We start from the raw sequence: 16,372 nt of genomic DNA on the forward strand, positions 1-16,372 counted from the left end.
CTCTCTGTCACCCTTCCTCCATCCCTCTCTCTCTCTCTCTCTGTCTCCCTCCCTCTATCTCTCCCTCCATCCCTCTCTCTCCCTCCCTCTATCTCCCTCCATCCCTCTCTCCCTCCCTCTATCTATCTCTCCCACTGTCTCCCTCCATCCCTCTCTCTCCCTCTCTCTCTCGGTCTCACTCACTCTGCCTCACTCCCTCTCACTCTCCCTCACTCTGACTGTCTCACTCCCTCTCTCTCTCCTTCCCTCTCCTTCCGTCCCTCTCCCTCTCCTTCCGTCCCTCTCCCTCTCCTTCCCTCCCTCTCCCTTTCCTTCCCTCCCTCACCCTCTCCTTCCCTCCCTGTCCTGCCCTCCCCCTCCCTCTCCTTCTCTCTCCTTCCCTCCCTCTCCCTCACTCCCCTTCCCTCTCCTTCCCTCCCTCTCCCTCACTCCCCTTCCCTCTCCCTCACTCCCCTTCCCTCCTCCCCTCCCTCTCCCTCAGTCCCCTTCCCTCTCCCTCAGTCCCCTTCCCTCCTTTCCTCCCTCTCCCTCACTCCCCTTCCCTCTCCCTCACTCCCCTTCCCTCACCCTCTCTTACCCGCACTCCCCTTCCCTCACCCTCTCTTACCCTCACTCCCCTTCCCTCACCCTCTCTTACCCTCACTCCCCTTACCTCACCCTCACTTCCCTTCCCTCACTCCCCTTACCTCACCCTCACTTCCCTTCCCTCACTCCCCTTCCCTCACCCTCACTTCCCTCACTTCTCTTCCCTCACTCCCCTTCCCTCAGTCCCTCACTCCCCTTCCCTTAGTCCCTCACTCCCCTTCCCTCACTCCCCTTCCCTCACTCCCCTTCCCTCACTCCCCTTCCCTCACTCCCCTTCCCTCATTCCCTCCCACTCTCCCTCCCTCCCCTTCCCGCACTCCCCTTCCCTCACTCCCACCCTCACTCCCCTTCCCCTTCCCTCTCCCTCACTCCCCTTCCCTCACTCCCCTTCCTCTCCCTCACTCCGCTTCCCTCATTCTGCAGAATGAGAGAACACATTGTTGCATCTGCAAAAGGAACGAGACGCCCCTTTCACTCGTTGTTTTATGTTTTTGTTTGATATCATATGTGGTATAGTTAACCGTTATCAGATCTGTCCAACAGCTCGTGACGGATTTCTTGTCAAACTGTAATGTGGCAACTGCTGTAAGCGACATTTAATGTCTGCCCAGTGCCCACATTACTTCTGAGATGTTATTTTGGCAGGGCCTGCGTGGACTGTGAGGTGATGAAGGAGGGGAGGGAGGGGGGCACCGGGGAGTATAGGGAAGGCGCTGAGGCTCGCTCTCTCCACTGCTGACTTCCGTGTGATTAACTCTTTTTTCTTATGGGCAGGGGGAAGCTGCGGCCAAGAAACGGCATGTATGGATGTGAACAGAGAATTTATTGCAGGAGTGGTTGCCGAGCAAACGATTTGTTGAGAGACAGAGATGATGATCACCCATACTATATAGACAGGGCCTACACATTAGGTAGTGTGTTACAGGTCACACAGGCGTTTTTTGGCAGGGTGACTCAGGTATTCAGCCTTCCCAGGCTGAGAAATTGAGTACAGTTACATTGGGTGACATGGTGACCTGATAGCAAACACTACATAAAAACAAGTACTTGTTACCAAAAATGAGTGCAGCTGGCCCCCACCGGCTCAAATTAAGTACTGCCAATTGCTGTGTCCCCCAGGCTTTCATGCTGTGTTCTCTCATAAACAACCTACCTCCATCCTCGGCCCTAACACGAAACTGCAAAACTGCACCGCACAAACTACCTCATCCACCTCTCGCTTCCACCACATGCATCACACACCCACTTACCAATTTATGTGTGCTCAACCCTGACACTGAAACCCCACCTCGTCCCTCAAGCTCACCCTTCCTCTCTCCTTCAGCCAGTTTCACATCCATTCACCTTTCACTTTCATCACATACACACCCTCGCCCACAACCACCAATCTACATGTGCCACACCCTCCCCACATCATACATCCACACCTGCTCTACCCTCATGCCCAACCCCCTCATCCCTCAAGCTTACCCTCACTCTTTCACTCTCCAAGCCTCACCCGCCGCTCACTTCCACCACATAGACACCCTTGCACTCTCTCAAGCACCCCTACGCATGCATGTTCCCCTCACACCCGCTCTCTTTCCCTTGCTCGGCCTTGCGCTCTCCCTCACAAACACCCCTCCCACTGCCATTCACCTGCACGCCCAAACCCCACCTAATAATCCCTCAAGCTCCCTCTCCCTCGCTGCCTTGACTACGCGAACGAAGCCAATGCGCAGAAGGGTTTTACAGCTTTCACGGGGCACCCTGTGGCAAAGTAAACAAACATTGTTTTTTATAATATTCGCTTTTAATTTTAAGATTTGGTTACGCAACTCACCTTCAGTCCATCAATGCCCCTGTGACCTTTTTCCCCCTTTAAACCTTTGCCGCCACGTCCTCCCTTTTCACCTCGGCCCCCTTTGAGTCTCACTCCGGTTACACACACGCTTTAAAAATGCTTTTTTGGAATCACGGGTACGATGTCACAGTCTGCTTGGTCCGCGGGCCGCCAGGGAAGGCTTGCCGGCCCGCCACCGGCCCGCGGGCCGTACTATGAGTACCCGTGCTCTAGAGCAATCTTTTGTCCCGTGTACCCACCAGGATATATATCTGGACTTAATAATTCTCTTTGGCACCACAATTGTTCAAAAATATTCTTGCTAATGATGGTGTACCACGCACATGAATCAATGAAAATTTCAACATGTTTATCATCCATCAAAATTGTACATGAAGGAAAATTCTTTTGAACACATTCATCCACGGATAGTATACAATTCAAACTATTAAGGACCTCTTCTTCTTCAGGTGATCTATAATTAATTTTCCACCCTGACTTGCATACATTACCGAAATGCCCTTTTTTCTTGCACTTTACACAGATTTTGTCCCAAGCAGGACAACCTCTGTAATTACCCACATGGTTGGAACTCCTGCATCTATAGCAAAGTATAGTACCACTCTTCACAAAACTTCTGTTTTCATTAGCATTTCTTACATATTATTTCTTGAAATTACTTTTACTACTAGAAACACTCGAAGTAGGTTGACTTTTAACAATAGCTACCTCTATCTTGGGGACATGTGTCTTCTGATTTTTCCCTCTAATTTCTGACACAAATAATTCAGAATGTTATATACCTTTTGCTATATTCACTACTGCAGCTAATGTAGTCTCTGTTCCTAACCAAAGTCTTTCTTGGATCTTTTTGCTTTTAGTCTTCATCATAATTTGATCCCTAAGAACTTGTTCATAAGATATAGTTTCAAAAGAACAAGAACAAGCAAGAGAACGTAATGCTGCAACATAATCCTCAATTGTTTCATCAGCCTTCTGTTCACGAGAATAAAATTTGAACCTTTCCATTACAGTATTTATTCTTCTACCAAAGCGAATTTTCATTTGCTTTGCGGCTTTATCAAGCACATCCATGTCACCAGCATCCTCTAAAGGTGGTAAATTATCAAATTCTTTATTCCAGCACCCCCAAGACAATGTCTTAAAAGAGCTAGTTTCCTTTTTGCAGAACAACCATCTTTTTCCAATACTTCTACATATGCAATAAACATAGGATACCAAAGATCCCTTTCTATATTAGGATCACCTGCAATTTGAAGTAAATGTGGAGGTGCAGCTATATTTGACATTTTGTAATTAAAACTGGAGAGATTGAAAACAAATAAATAAATAAATAAAGCTTCTTTAAAAAGAAATAATAGTAACAGTATTGGTGTGCAAATCACCGTAGTCATTGATTTGCTAATGTCAAATTTTCCATTTAAAGTCTTGAAACAGGTGTGCAAATCACGGTGGTTACTGACTTGCAGGGAAGTGTGATAAAAGATGACACGAACGATACTTAAAGTCCAAGAGAAATGTTTCTTCGCTCGCAATGTTTCCTCCTGTCACGAAGTCTTTGAATCCAAACAAACAAAAATGCCTCAAACTTAACAAAGATGGCCGCCATGAACGTCTTATCCTGCGCGATGACGTCAGGATACCAAAATTCACTGCGTCAAGCTCGAGCGGAAGACGAATTCCGGAGGTAGAACGCAAAAGCTCGTGGTAAGTTTCCTTGAGTTTTAAATACGAATAGTTCTAGGAAAACGCTTACATCCGCTAACATTCAATTCATTAATCCAGCGAAATAATCCTGAAATTCCGCTAGAATCTGATTCAATCACGGCGAACACCGTTTGATGAGTGCGGTCGATAAAACGGTAGAAACGGTCAAAACATTGTGGAAGCACAATTTTTACACGAATCTAGAGTCATTTTGAGAAGGAAAAAAAAAAACTTACATTTGTAGAGCCATAGAGGACCACTTCTTTTAGCAAAGTCTCAAAAATGTTACCGCAGATGAGCTTTTCTTTACTTGGTCGTGGATTGCAGGCTTTTCTTTGCTTAAAAACGTGTGAACGCCGTCTTCTTTAAATCTAGTCTTCCCAATCGTCGCCAGTAAATGTGTAGTAATTTTCAACCACAAAAAGAGTAGGTTCCAGGTAGTTTATTGTACAGAAGAACAGCTTAACAACCACAAGTAGGAAGATGACATTCTCCCAAGTAAGACCTCTGAGCAACTGGCTCAGTAATCAAGGATAAAAATTCTAGATGACATGAACTAATTCCAAGTGACATAAACTAATTTCAAATGACATCAAGTCATGGAATACCACAAAGTTGAAACCAGTGGAGTGTTTCTTTTTGTTTCCTGGAGATCTATTCTTGTCAGACTGCGTTGTGAATTCAGTCGGGTGAGTATAAGTGTTTAGGGGCAGAAGAGAAATAACGTCTCATCTCTCAAGTTGAACAACCTGGATTTCAGGTATGTGAAGGTTTAACATCCGAGTGCCCTGAGTGCAGTGTTGGAGGTGTAGATGCTAATGGCACGTGTGAAGTCACTAGCAAGAACAAAAAGGATGTGCAGGGCCGCTCCAGCGTAACAACGTGAGGGTGTTGGGTCTGCCTGAGGGAACAAAGGGGGCTGATGCAGTGGCATATACTGAGACATGGCTGGGTGACCTACTGCCAGCAGGTGAACTCTCCCCATTCTTTGTTGTGGAGCAGGCCCATAAAGTGCTGGTGAGCCACCAGCTGCCGGGGACAGGATATAGACCCTTTTTCTTCCGTCTCCTACAGGGATCGTGATGCTTTCCTGAGGGAGTATGCAAGCTGGGGGAGGTGAAAGTGGATAACACCACAGTTCTTTTCTTCCCTGACTTTGCCACCGTGGTGCAGAGGCAATGAGGCTTGTCTCGAGTGGTTAAGCAATGCCTCAGAGAGTTGGGCATCAAATACTCCCTCCTCTACCCGTAAAGGCTGAGAGTGATCTCAGATGTTGAGATGCAAATCATTGATGCAGCTGAACAGGTCTGGACCTGCCTGGAATCCACTGGTTTGCAATGTGCGTGGACAGGGAGTAAAAGGTCTGAGCAACAAGCTCTCATTCCTGGAGCCAGTCATACTGGGAGGCGTAGGAGGTGCAGGCATCCCTGCCACATCTACAAGCCACCCCCAATCTTCGGCAGGTTATCCAAGAGAGGTGGGAGGAGCTGCATGCAGCACCAATGATGCGCAATCGTGCTCAGAGACAGAATCCTGACACTACCCCTAAACGCTTCCTCAGCGAAGTGGGCTCCAATACGACGTGGTCATCCAGAGTCCGTGCAGCCCCCAGATGTGACTCCTCGAATGACAGATAACCTAATTTAATGTTGACTGGTTTTGCGTCTCTCCTCCCATGGTTACAGACAGCTCTGGAGAGTCTCTGGATTTCTGCAGTTCCTGCTCTCCAGCTTCCTGCTGCTTAAGTTCCAGTCTACCAAGGTCAGCACTTAGAGGGGATTAGGTCCCATAATCACCCAAAGGGAATGGAGCAGTTGTTCAGGTGAGTGATGCATGTCAGGGGTGGTGGTCTCCTTGGTGCTCCTATCTGCAATGTAGGAGGTCCATGGCGTCATTGACCTTACAAAGAAATAATTGTTGGAGTTCTTATATAATCCAAGGGTATTATTTATTAGGCTCTAGCAGCATTCTTGCAATGCTGTGACATAATTTGTTTGACGTTCCTGTGGCGCAAAGTGCCACAGCATGTTAACAAGGCCAAGTAAAGCCACTTTAAGTGGCTTTTCGTGACCTTGTAAGTATGTGCCTGTTTCACGCATTAAACAGACGTGAAATGGGCATTCAATGGTTGTTGCTGTGGGCGTTCCCATGCCAAACCAATGTAACTTGAAGCATTCCCAAGTTTACAAGAAACAGCAAGCCTTTGGAATGCGACAGAATCCAGTACCAAGGGTGGAATTTGAGAGGCACTAAGAGGATAATTGTTTTCATCTCTCCTCTTTTTTTCACTTTTTCTATGTGTGCAGCAGTCTACAGCACACAGAGAGAGAGAAATACCCTAGTTTGATAGGTTTTGTGCATGTAGGTGGCCCTTCCCATACAACATCAATCCGTTCCACAATACAGTCACCCTTGCACCATGGCGCAAGGGTGCCTGCGTTGATGCATGGCAGTCATTGTGCGCCAACATAGAGGAAAAAGACAGAGGGGCTTATTCAAGAGTACCTTGCAACAGTTTACACAGCTGGTGCACCATTTTCTTGATGTACTTGCAACGTGAATTTTGCACCACGTTGCGCCTTATTTACAAAGTGATGCATCTAGGCATATGCTATGTTATGTTATGTTATGTTATGTTATTTCTGATTTCTATAGCGCACGGCTACTCCATTGGAGCGTCCCGGCGCTTTTTATTGGCAGCTTGTAAGCATAAAGACATAACACAGTGGGATAAAAGAAAAACAACAAAACAAAGGAGGGAGCATGCGTGACCTTGTGAAGCCCTGCGCCGCATTATACTTGCATCCGGTATGATGTATGCAGGGTGGGCATTCCCATGCAACAAAGCTAAGAGATTTCACTGCTACAATTCAAGGACGCCACTGCGTCTAAACCTTATGCCTGCCTTATGGCAGGAGTAATGGTGACACATTGCTAGGACACATTGATAGGACTGCCCCATGCATCGCTGGAGTTGCATCATACTTACAACACAACTGCAGAAATGCGTCACTTTAGTGCTGAGGGATACGACAGGATTCCAGATGTATCTGTCATTGATTGAGACATGGAGTGCCATACAGTAAATACAGTGCATTCAGAGTATCGCAAGGAGGGTGCAGTGCAAGGTATTGCATTGCTGTTTTATCACAGAGATGCAACACTTTTGCTGAATGAGGCCCAGGAATTCACCCTATCTTATTTAGGACTCAATGCACTTTACCATTGTTAACTGGTGCTAATGTGCTTGTGCTCACTCCCTAAATATGGTATAATTGGCTTACACCTGATTGGCATATTTAATTAACTTATAGTTCCCTAGTAAAGGTGGTATAACTTATACCCAGGGCCTGTAAATGAAATGCTACTATTGGGCCTGCAGCACTCGTTGTGCCTCCAACTTAAATAGCCCCTTAAAACCTGTCCCAGACCTGCAATTGCAGCCAAAAAGCAATTTTAAACTGCCAGTTCAACATGACAATATAATCCCCCTGCCAAGCCTTAAACTCTTTTTTATTACATATGTCACCACTAAGGTAGGCTGTACATAGTCATTGTAAATAAATGGGTGGGTATGTACTTTTACATTTTACATGTCATGAAAGGGGAACACTAATTTTTCACTACTGTGAGGCCTAGCTGTCCCAGATTAATATTGGGTTGCTTTATTACCTTTAAAAATGCTAACTTTTGATTGGAAATAGCTACACATTTCATATATGATGTCTGATAAATTATATTTAAAAATACTCTTTAATGGTAAAGTTAGATTTGAAGTTACAATTTTGAAAATGCAACTTTTAGAAAGTCATTTGGTCCCTGCAGCCTGTTCCTCGGTTAGGTGACTTGGTGTAGTTGTCAGTTGGAATTTGTTTATTCCTTCCAGACAGTGACATAGTAAAGGGATTAGGTGTGCCTGGATGGGCCATCACTGGCAGTATGGGGGTGAATCTGGGCACAGTCTCACTTGCAACTGTATAGACTGTGTATTGCCTTCACACAAAGGACTAGTCACCCCTACATTGTTCATGGAGACAGCCATAAACAAGAGCAGGGGAAGCAGGAAACACCAAGCACTTCAAAGGCAACTTGCTAGAAATTTCTCCTACTTCAAAGAAGGTACCAGGTAAAAAATAGGATCCTTAGACTCACTCCTCAGTTCATTTTCTGGACCTGTGGAAGGACTCTCAGAGGACTGCCTGCTGTTGTGGCCTGCTGTTTACTTCAGAAGACTACCTTGCTGCACCTGGAAGGACTCCTCTGCAGACTGATGCTTGCCTTGAACCCTGAGTAGCCTTCCCTGCTTCTTGAGCCCTGTTCCACTTGAACCCAGGACTACCAGAGTGACTCCAAGGGGTAGTTTGCTGACCTGATCAGAGCCTCAGGAAAAGAAATGGCTCCAACCATCGTGCACGTCCACCTGGACCCATTGTGAGTGAGTCCTAACCCCCCCAAGTGGTGGCCTCCAGTCCTGAACCCTTGATGGTAGTGTTAAAGGAGCACATATAGCCAAAATCCAAAACTTGGGACTTAGAAAATGTCAGCTAAAAACTGCTTTGAGACATGAGAGGAGACTGGGATCAACCTGCTCGTCTACACCTCACATCTAGGACTTGCCACTCGTATGTTTGTTTTTTACCGGCATGACCAGTAATTTGTCCCAGCTGGTACAAAAATTTGAAATTTTCCAAAAGCTGGTATATTTTCCCCCTTACCAGTACTTATTTTAAACACTAAATATAAGAAGAAAGCACATTTAATTGTATTCAAGAGCTGTTGTAACAATCCCTGACTGATAAAGTAAATAAATGTATGAATGCATAAATGTATGTAAATTATGTTTTAGTTATCATGTCCAGGCCTTTGCACAATTTTAAAATATGATCATGTGGCTGTATTGGCATAGGTGGCAACCAAACCCACATCAAAGCCCTACCTCCCTTAAAGCCCCCTCCAGACTTCAGCTCTCTGCTCGCACATTTGTTTGATCCTACCAATATCATAGTTTTATATGTTCACTGTAATTCAGTTTTAGGGGAAAATTAACCTATAGAGAGAATTGGAAAGTGATTTCTCAGCAAAAAGTGCCTACCCACCTAGCCTTTGTTTTTTAATAGGCCCTTTACACCTTGAAAAAGCCCTACTGCCTTTAAAAAATAAGTTGAAAACATGCATGTTACACAAAGTCAATACAAAAAGTGGCTGAATTTCATTGCTGTAGGACTCGCAAGACTTGTGTCCCCTTCTGAGGCCTCCACGACACCCCAGGGGGGCGTGCCTCACAGCTTGAAGACCACTGCCCTGCAGCAAAGCAATACTGTTGTCCCTGTGACCATCCTCTTGGTCCACCATTGAGTGTTTTTATTCTCCCCTTACAGCACTGTTCCCTAAACTACTGTCACCTGGATCTGATGATGGCCTAACAGCGTACATAGGCTGAAAAGCCGGCGTCTCTCACAGCATAATTTACGGCGCCTCTCTCTTGATTGCCAACAAAAACTACTTTGTTCTGACTGTATTCATTGTATGGGCATCACTAAGAATATGCACTGTATATATAAATTGTTTGTTTGTGCCTTCTTTCTGCTGTATATACTCCTTCAGGTGTCACAAGCGCCGTTCACCCCCTCACGAGCACTTGTGCACAGTGTAACACAGGTTACATGACATTCAATGTAACAAACTGAGATCATCTAAGGAAGGCAGTCTAGCACACCACCTTTGGGTTAGTCTCAATACGAACTCATGGCGAGCAGGGAACGATTATTGGAAACAAGGCCTAACAACCTTATGCCTAAATGAACTTTGGAGCATGCATGTAAGCCAAATGGAATTTAAACGGATAGCGAAACTAAGCACAAAAAAGTTGTCAATTGTGGAAGATAAGGCACGGCTGGCAAAAAGAAGTCATGGGTGGTTGACTCTGCAATCCTATGCTCTGTTGACTCCACCGCAGTATTTAACCGTATCTTTTACATGAACTACATCAAAATTCCTAAAATTGAGACTGGGAGTTATTAATCTGTTGGCCCAGTTCCCAAAATGGAAAAGAGATCATGGACGAGAACTTTGTCGACTCTGTGGGAATCACAAAGAAGACATCACGCACATCTTATGTCTTTGTCCAAAACTGCTGAATGAAAGACGGTTCCTTCTGAAGCACCTTTGGAACACAAACATGATCAGATCGTGCAGAGCAGCAGCTCAGGCCTGCTTTGACCCCAGGAACACCAAATTAAACTGTGCCTTGGTAAGGTTCATGGACCTCGCAGAAAAAAAACTCTGCGAGGGGCCAAAAGCCAGTGATCCATCGTTGGCTTAAAGTTCTGGAAAGCTCCATCGGCTGTCCCTATCCACATTGGATCTCAATCAGTCTCCACTTTTTATACGTATTTTAAATGTATCTTTTACAAATTTTAAGATTCTGTATTTGCAATGATTTTTCTTTTAATCACGCAATAAAGTTATTTATTATTAATGTAACACAGTGCCTCTTTTGACTCATCTTTGTTTTTGAATATATGACTAAATATATGAAAACATTTTTTTCTCAACCACATGTCTCCCGATATTTTTGCCTCCCTGCTCCCCCTTTCCTTGTTCATAGCAATTAGTTGTGCTCTCTTATAAATTGCCTACTAAACAATTCCCTCTGAGATGCTGCTGATTGCTATTACTTATAAAAGGGCAGCATCCCATAAGTTATAGTGAAATCAGCAAATGGCTGAAGTGGACAGACACAATGCCCTTTGATGCATGCTGGAGTGGGTAGGGGAGAAATGTGAATAATGTGACCAGAGACTATTGGATGAAGCCCCTATAAGTAGGTATGTTATACACACAATGTTTGTAAAATCAAAAGGTTGTGGATAACAAAGACCTAAAAATACAATTGATCTGGCAGACTTTTGTCTGAAAGAAAGAAAGAAAGAAAGAAAGAAAGAAAGAAAGAAAGAAAGAAAGCAAGCAAGCAAGCTAATGTTGGAGTAAAATACATCATTGGTTTTCCTTCTGATCAATTCACAACACATATTCCGCCCACAGAGCTAAAAACCAAGGCATCTATCTTGATGAAATGTTTTGATGGGCCATAAGATACATTTCAGAAAGAACACATCCTTTCAAGTATTTCCTCAAGCCAGCATAATGTCATAATGTCCTTGGAGGTACCTTGTTAAGCTCTTGATATAATTATTGTATGTTTTTTATTTCTAATGTACAAACAAATGCCAGTTGTTTCAGACATAAATAAATCCCATAATTAACAAGACCACAAAAAAGTAATGTTAATTGAAATGTAGTAATCAAGCAGGAAATAAATACAGCAGAACTGAAATTAAAGTCAAACAACCAGTCGGAAAGGAAATCATTGGGGTCTTGATGTGCTAACACATACAAAGCCAGGCATACACACAGCTGGTTGCATGAATTAGCATATTAACATCAGACCAATGCTCGTTTAAGTTTTAATTTTAGATTTTTGATGGCCTTTTATGTGTACTTCACCTGTACACATAAATAGCTGTCTATAGACTGCAGCTTTCAAAGCAAGAGGAATATTTTGGATAGTTTCAGACAGACCTCATCTGATTTCACTGTATTACAACATGTTCAAGTAAGAAGGACATTGATGTGAGGTGAGTAGAAAAAAATATGTACAGGATGGGCATCTAAGCAGAACACATCCCTGCTACTAGCAAAGAAAAGAAATGCAAACCTGCTTGTAAATTGGTAATTGCCAAGAAATCCAAGAAGCCGTTTTGTTTTATCCTTGAATTTAGAGAAAAAGGGAGAACAACCAAGAGAAAGAATGCGTGTTCTGCAGTGAACAATAAAAAATAATTAAATCAAGAAGCACGGATTTATTTGATTTTCTGAGCCAGTTTTTAATCACGGCTTTTAAATTCCAAGTCATCTTTACTGACGTGTGCTCGTCTCTTTTCTGCATTACCTCCAGCATGCAGCAAACAGTAAATGCCATTGTCTTTCATTGTGCTTTGCAGAGCGCAATAAAATGCAGGTTTATTACCGCGGGGTAAATCGCAAACAGAAATTAGTGCATCGCCAGCGCAATTGCCTCTTCCGGGAATCTCTAGTGTGTCTGGTTAGAGTTATGCCTAACAGCAGAACCACGTATCAAAGGCCTGCAACTCCACCTCACACCGATCACTCCCAGTTACAGCTGGGAGGAACAGAGCGTGGGCTAGTTTAAAATAAATAGCCAAATAGACAACCATCACTGTTTTATTCCGGGTCACAATGTCCTTAGAAACTTTTCCAAATCAGTACATCAGGACCAAGCAACTGAGATGTAGCATCTTGATTTCATAGAGAAAGATCGGCTGATATTTCAAAGGACCGAAATAAATTCGCCATATGCTTCGTGAACAGCGCTTAAATGAGCACAGTGCACAGGTAAGGGAGTCTGACCTTACTAGACGCCAGTTCTGTCCTTTCTATCACCGGCCATGAATTACACTCTTTTTCTCACATCTGCTGACATATAAGTGATGTATATCCACTGAGTCACACGCCTCGGTCAACATTTTAATGTGCACTTGTCAACAGCGTTGAATCATTCGACCACATGACCACACTTCTAGTTATTTCAGTGAAAAGCTGAATGACCTGAGGAAGAGTGACTGCAACCATGAGTACAGTATAGTACAAACCACAAACTTTATTACCAAGGGGAGCTGCACTACTCTCTCAGTCACTTAAGTCTTCAAGGCTCTCTCAGTCACTTAAGTCTACAAGGCAATGCCAATCGCAGATAAACACTTAGGATACTGTAACATAAAATGGAAGCCCTGCATATTCATTGACACTGAACAGCGCTATCAGTATTCCTGAGAGAACCAGCTCTGGGGTCCCAGGGGTCCCAGGGTTATCAGATGTTACTGTGCTTCAATTGTGCTAACTATGGTCTTTCACCTCTGGTGTCCTGGACTCTTGGTAATATGAACCCTCCAAAGCTGCGCCAAATTTACGACATTTTCAAAATGCAGGGATGTGCTGCGTTCACAATGCGACGCACCCCTGTGTTTACCCTAGCTCTGGTGATAAATTTGGTTGCCTAGCGCCAACACAGGCACCCTTGCAGCATAGTGTAAGGTTGCCTGCGCGGTAGCGAATGATTGTTTATGTGCAGGAAGGTGTCCCTTCCTGCACATAAACAATCACTAATGGCGATTTGTTAATTTTATGTGTGCTGCATAATGCAAATCGTCATTATTTAATGATTCTTTATGTGCAGATGCTGATACCTTGCTGCACATAAACAATCATTAATGACATTATGCTTTCTCTATGTGTGCTGCTGAATGCAGCACATATAGAAAAGCAGAAATGAGGAGAAATAAAATATTTCTCCTCGTTTCACCATAATGCTCGCCCTTGCATGGCGTTAGTTTTTGACGCATTTTTGAGAAACAAGGGGGACCCAGAGGGTAGCTAAGAACCATGGGTATCAACTAAGTTATGGAAACAAGGGTTCCTAGCTTATTTAGAATCATAACAATACGGTATAGAACACAATAGGCTACTATACGCTTAAATATCCTTGCCCAGCCGGACAAGGAATTTATTTATCAACAAGTATCGGATATAGTCATAATATATTTCTACAACAGTAGCGTGGCACAATCCTGTGCCGTACTGGTAGAGAAAGAAAGTAGAAAAGAGTGAAAGGGGTGTTTTCAGGAAAGAAAAGGAGCAGGCAGGGCACTGTAAACAGTAGAGGATAGTGACAGTGTCGCCTGGAGTAGCACATACAAAATCACATTTGAAATATATTACATGTATGCCCACTCTTGGGTGTCGACGTTTTGATCCCTTTGCTCAATTACATAAAGGGGATCATCACCAGGACTTTAAAATAGAATTTGCCTGAATATAACAACGCCTGTTGAAAAAACAGAAAAATAAACAAGAGGGGAGTTTATCAAGTGGAAATGACGGAGGGCGGTCATCGCATGCCTTTCATCACATTAACACAATTCGGAATCGCAGTGTGTGTCAAGTGAGGGGTGACAGTGCTAGCCTTTCGATTGAATTACAATCTTCAACAAACAATTGTCCTCGGATTCGCAGTGATATTAGTGCAAGAAGTAACCTAAGGATTGTGCAGAACATGTGACTGGACTGGATTGTGCAGAACATGTGACTGGAGAGTGCTCACGGCTCAGTGAGTTGGTGATTGAGCAGAGCAGCATGCGACTATATTTATTCAGGGATCTGTATCTAGGTCATTCAAAAGAGCTAGAGGTGACTGATGCTCTGCATGGGACATACCTCTTAATGAGAGGTGGGGAATGGTGAACTTGATTGTTAGGTAATGGTCATGACGTCTGGGCTGATTTTCAGCGAGACAAGCGGAGAGGGCGTTCCTGTTGAAACAGAAGTTAATTTATGGGGGAATTAATTATTTAATCAACCTGTGCAAAGAAGCTGTATATGCCGTGCTGGCGTACCAATGACAATCTGTCAACGCAGTGCATAGGTGGCGTACCTTAAATAATCGAGCAGACGCACTAATAGTGCTGGTGGTTGCTGATTATAATCTCATGTATCCCGTTGCGGCAATGAGCCAAGCTGTGAGAGCAAGAGAGAACAATAAGTGGGGGTGGACCGGGATGACGTGAAAACAAGGAAAGTAGGGAGAGTGAAATGCATACCCATAAATTGTTATGCTTTCCGTTCCTGTTAATATGCGGACGGAAGGGGAGGGAAGGTACACTGGTTCTTTCGGTTGCGCCGGATTTTGAGGTGAGCTAGAAAGTAATAATTAAAATTACATAATTTAAGGGGGGCCGTAATTGACTCGATCAAGTAGGTCGGGTCAGAAACCATAAATTCACATGCGTGTCAAGCCTACCTTAAATAACAATAATATTGGGTTGATCGAGTAAGGCTCGATGGCCGTCCACTCGTTTGCGAACAATGTCGGAATGGGACGCTGAAAATAAAATAAAAAGTGTATTTCATTAAGCGTCTCGTGTGGAGACCATGGCTGGCGGGGGCGTTGGGGGCTTGTTCGTTTGCGCTGGGCGCCTGGCTGAGAGCTACTTACCGGGTCGGATCAGACCTCGCGGGTAACTTGGATACTCGGTCTCGATGCCGGTTCCTTGTGAGGAGCCTGGGAGTGTAAATTGTAAAACCACCTTAACACACACATAACTAAATACTCCTCACAAAGTAACACATCTTTTAAAATTACAAACTGGAACAACGGGTAATACGCCCCAGTGTTGATCTTAAGGAATTTACTTTAATATGAGGGTACACTGATGAATTCAAGATATGACGAATCACTCATCCTAGTGCCAACATGTTTCGGGTCATGAATGTACGTCAAAGGATCTCTGGCCTTCAACAGGCCTTCAACTAATCACCTGTAATACTTCCGACAATACTTAAGGAGGTACAACATGAAATAATAATAATCATGGTTGGCAGAATTCCTAAAGATTCTAAACTGTAAGCAGTTCTGATGCAAGTAAGATCACAATCATCAAGATCAACAGCCTCCTATTGGCTTATTAGGTGATTTGCAAGAGCATAAAAACACATATCGCAATAGCCCTCTCCTCCAGATTAAAAGCACTAAAGGATTCCACATTGACAATGATTAATAACTGGAATATTGGTCATTTCGATAAGAAAATGATTTGATGAATTTGCTACTAAGGTGGTACTTGGAGAAATAAAGAGACACAAAATAAATATACAAAGATTGATATCAATATGTCTCAAATAAATAAACTAGAGACTTTATAACTACATTTCCCGTAATGTACCATAACAAGGAGAACTGCGAAAGTATATAAGGTAATATCGAAAAAGGACTTACTAGCTGTGATCAAAACTGTAAGGTTGAAACGCGTTGGTGTTTTGATGTATGCTCCCACTTTTTGAAAAATAAAAAATTCTCTATTGCTACTCCTTGAGTGATGTATATTTTTGGAAGAAATAAGCGCAGGAGATGGTCAACCTTCAGGCGGGCACCAGCTGTATGTGTGCATCTCGCTTGAATTACCACTTTGTTCAAAACATTTTTGGCAACATGGCACCCACAACCTTGAAGATCAAGATGCCATTAGTGACAGCACGCTGGAGGGATATACTCTTCCCTATGGTGACCAAACATGCCTGATTTCCCTGGGCAGTCCTGGTTTTCAGTGGACTGTCCCGGTGTCGCGACATTTTTTCAAATTTAAAATATATGCCCCAGTTGTG

The sequence above is a fragment of the Lissotriton vulgaris genome, chromosome 9 (assembly GCF_964263255.1).
Source record: "Lissotriton vulgaris chromosome 9, aLisVul1.2, whole genome shotgun sequence".
NCBI lineage: Eukaryota > Metazoa > Chordata > Amphibia > Caudata > Salamandridae > Lissotriton > Lissotriton vulgaris.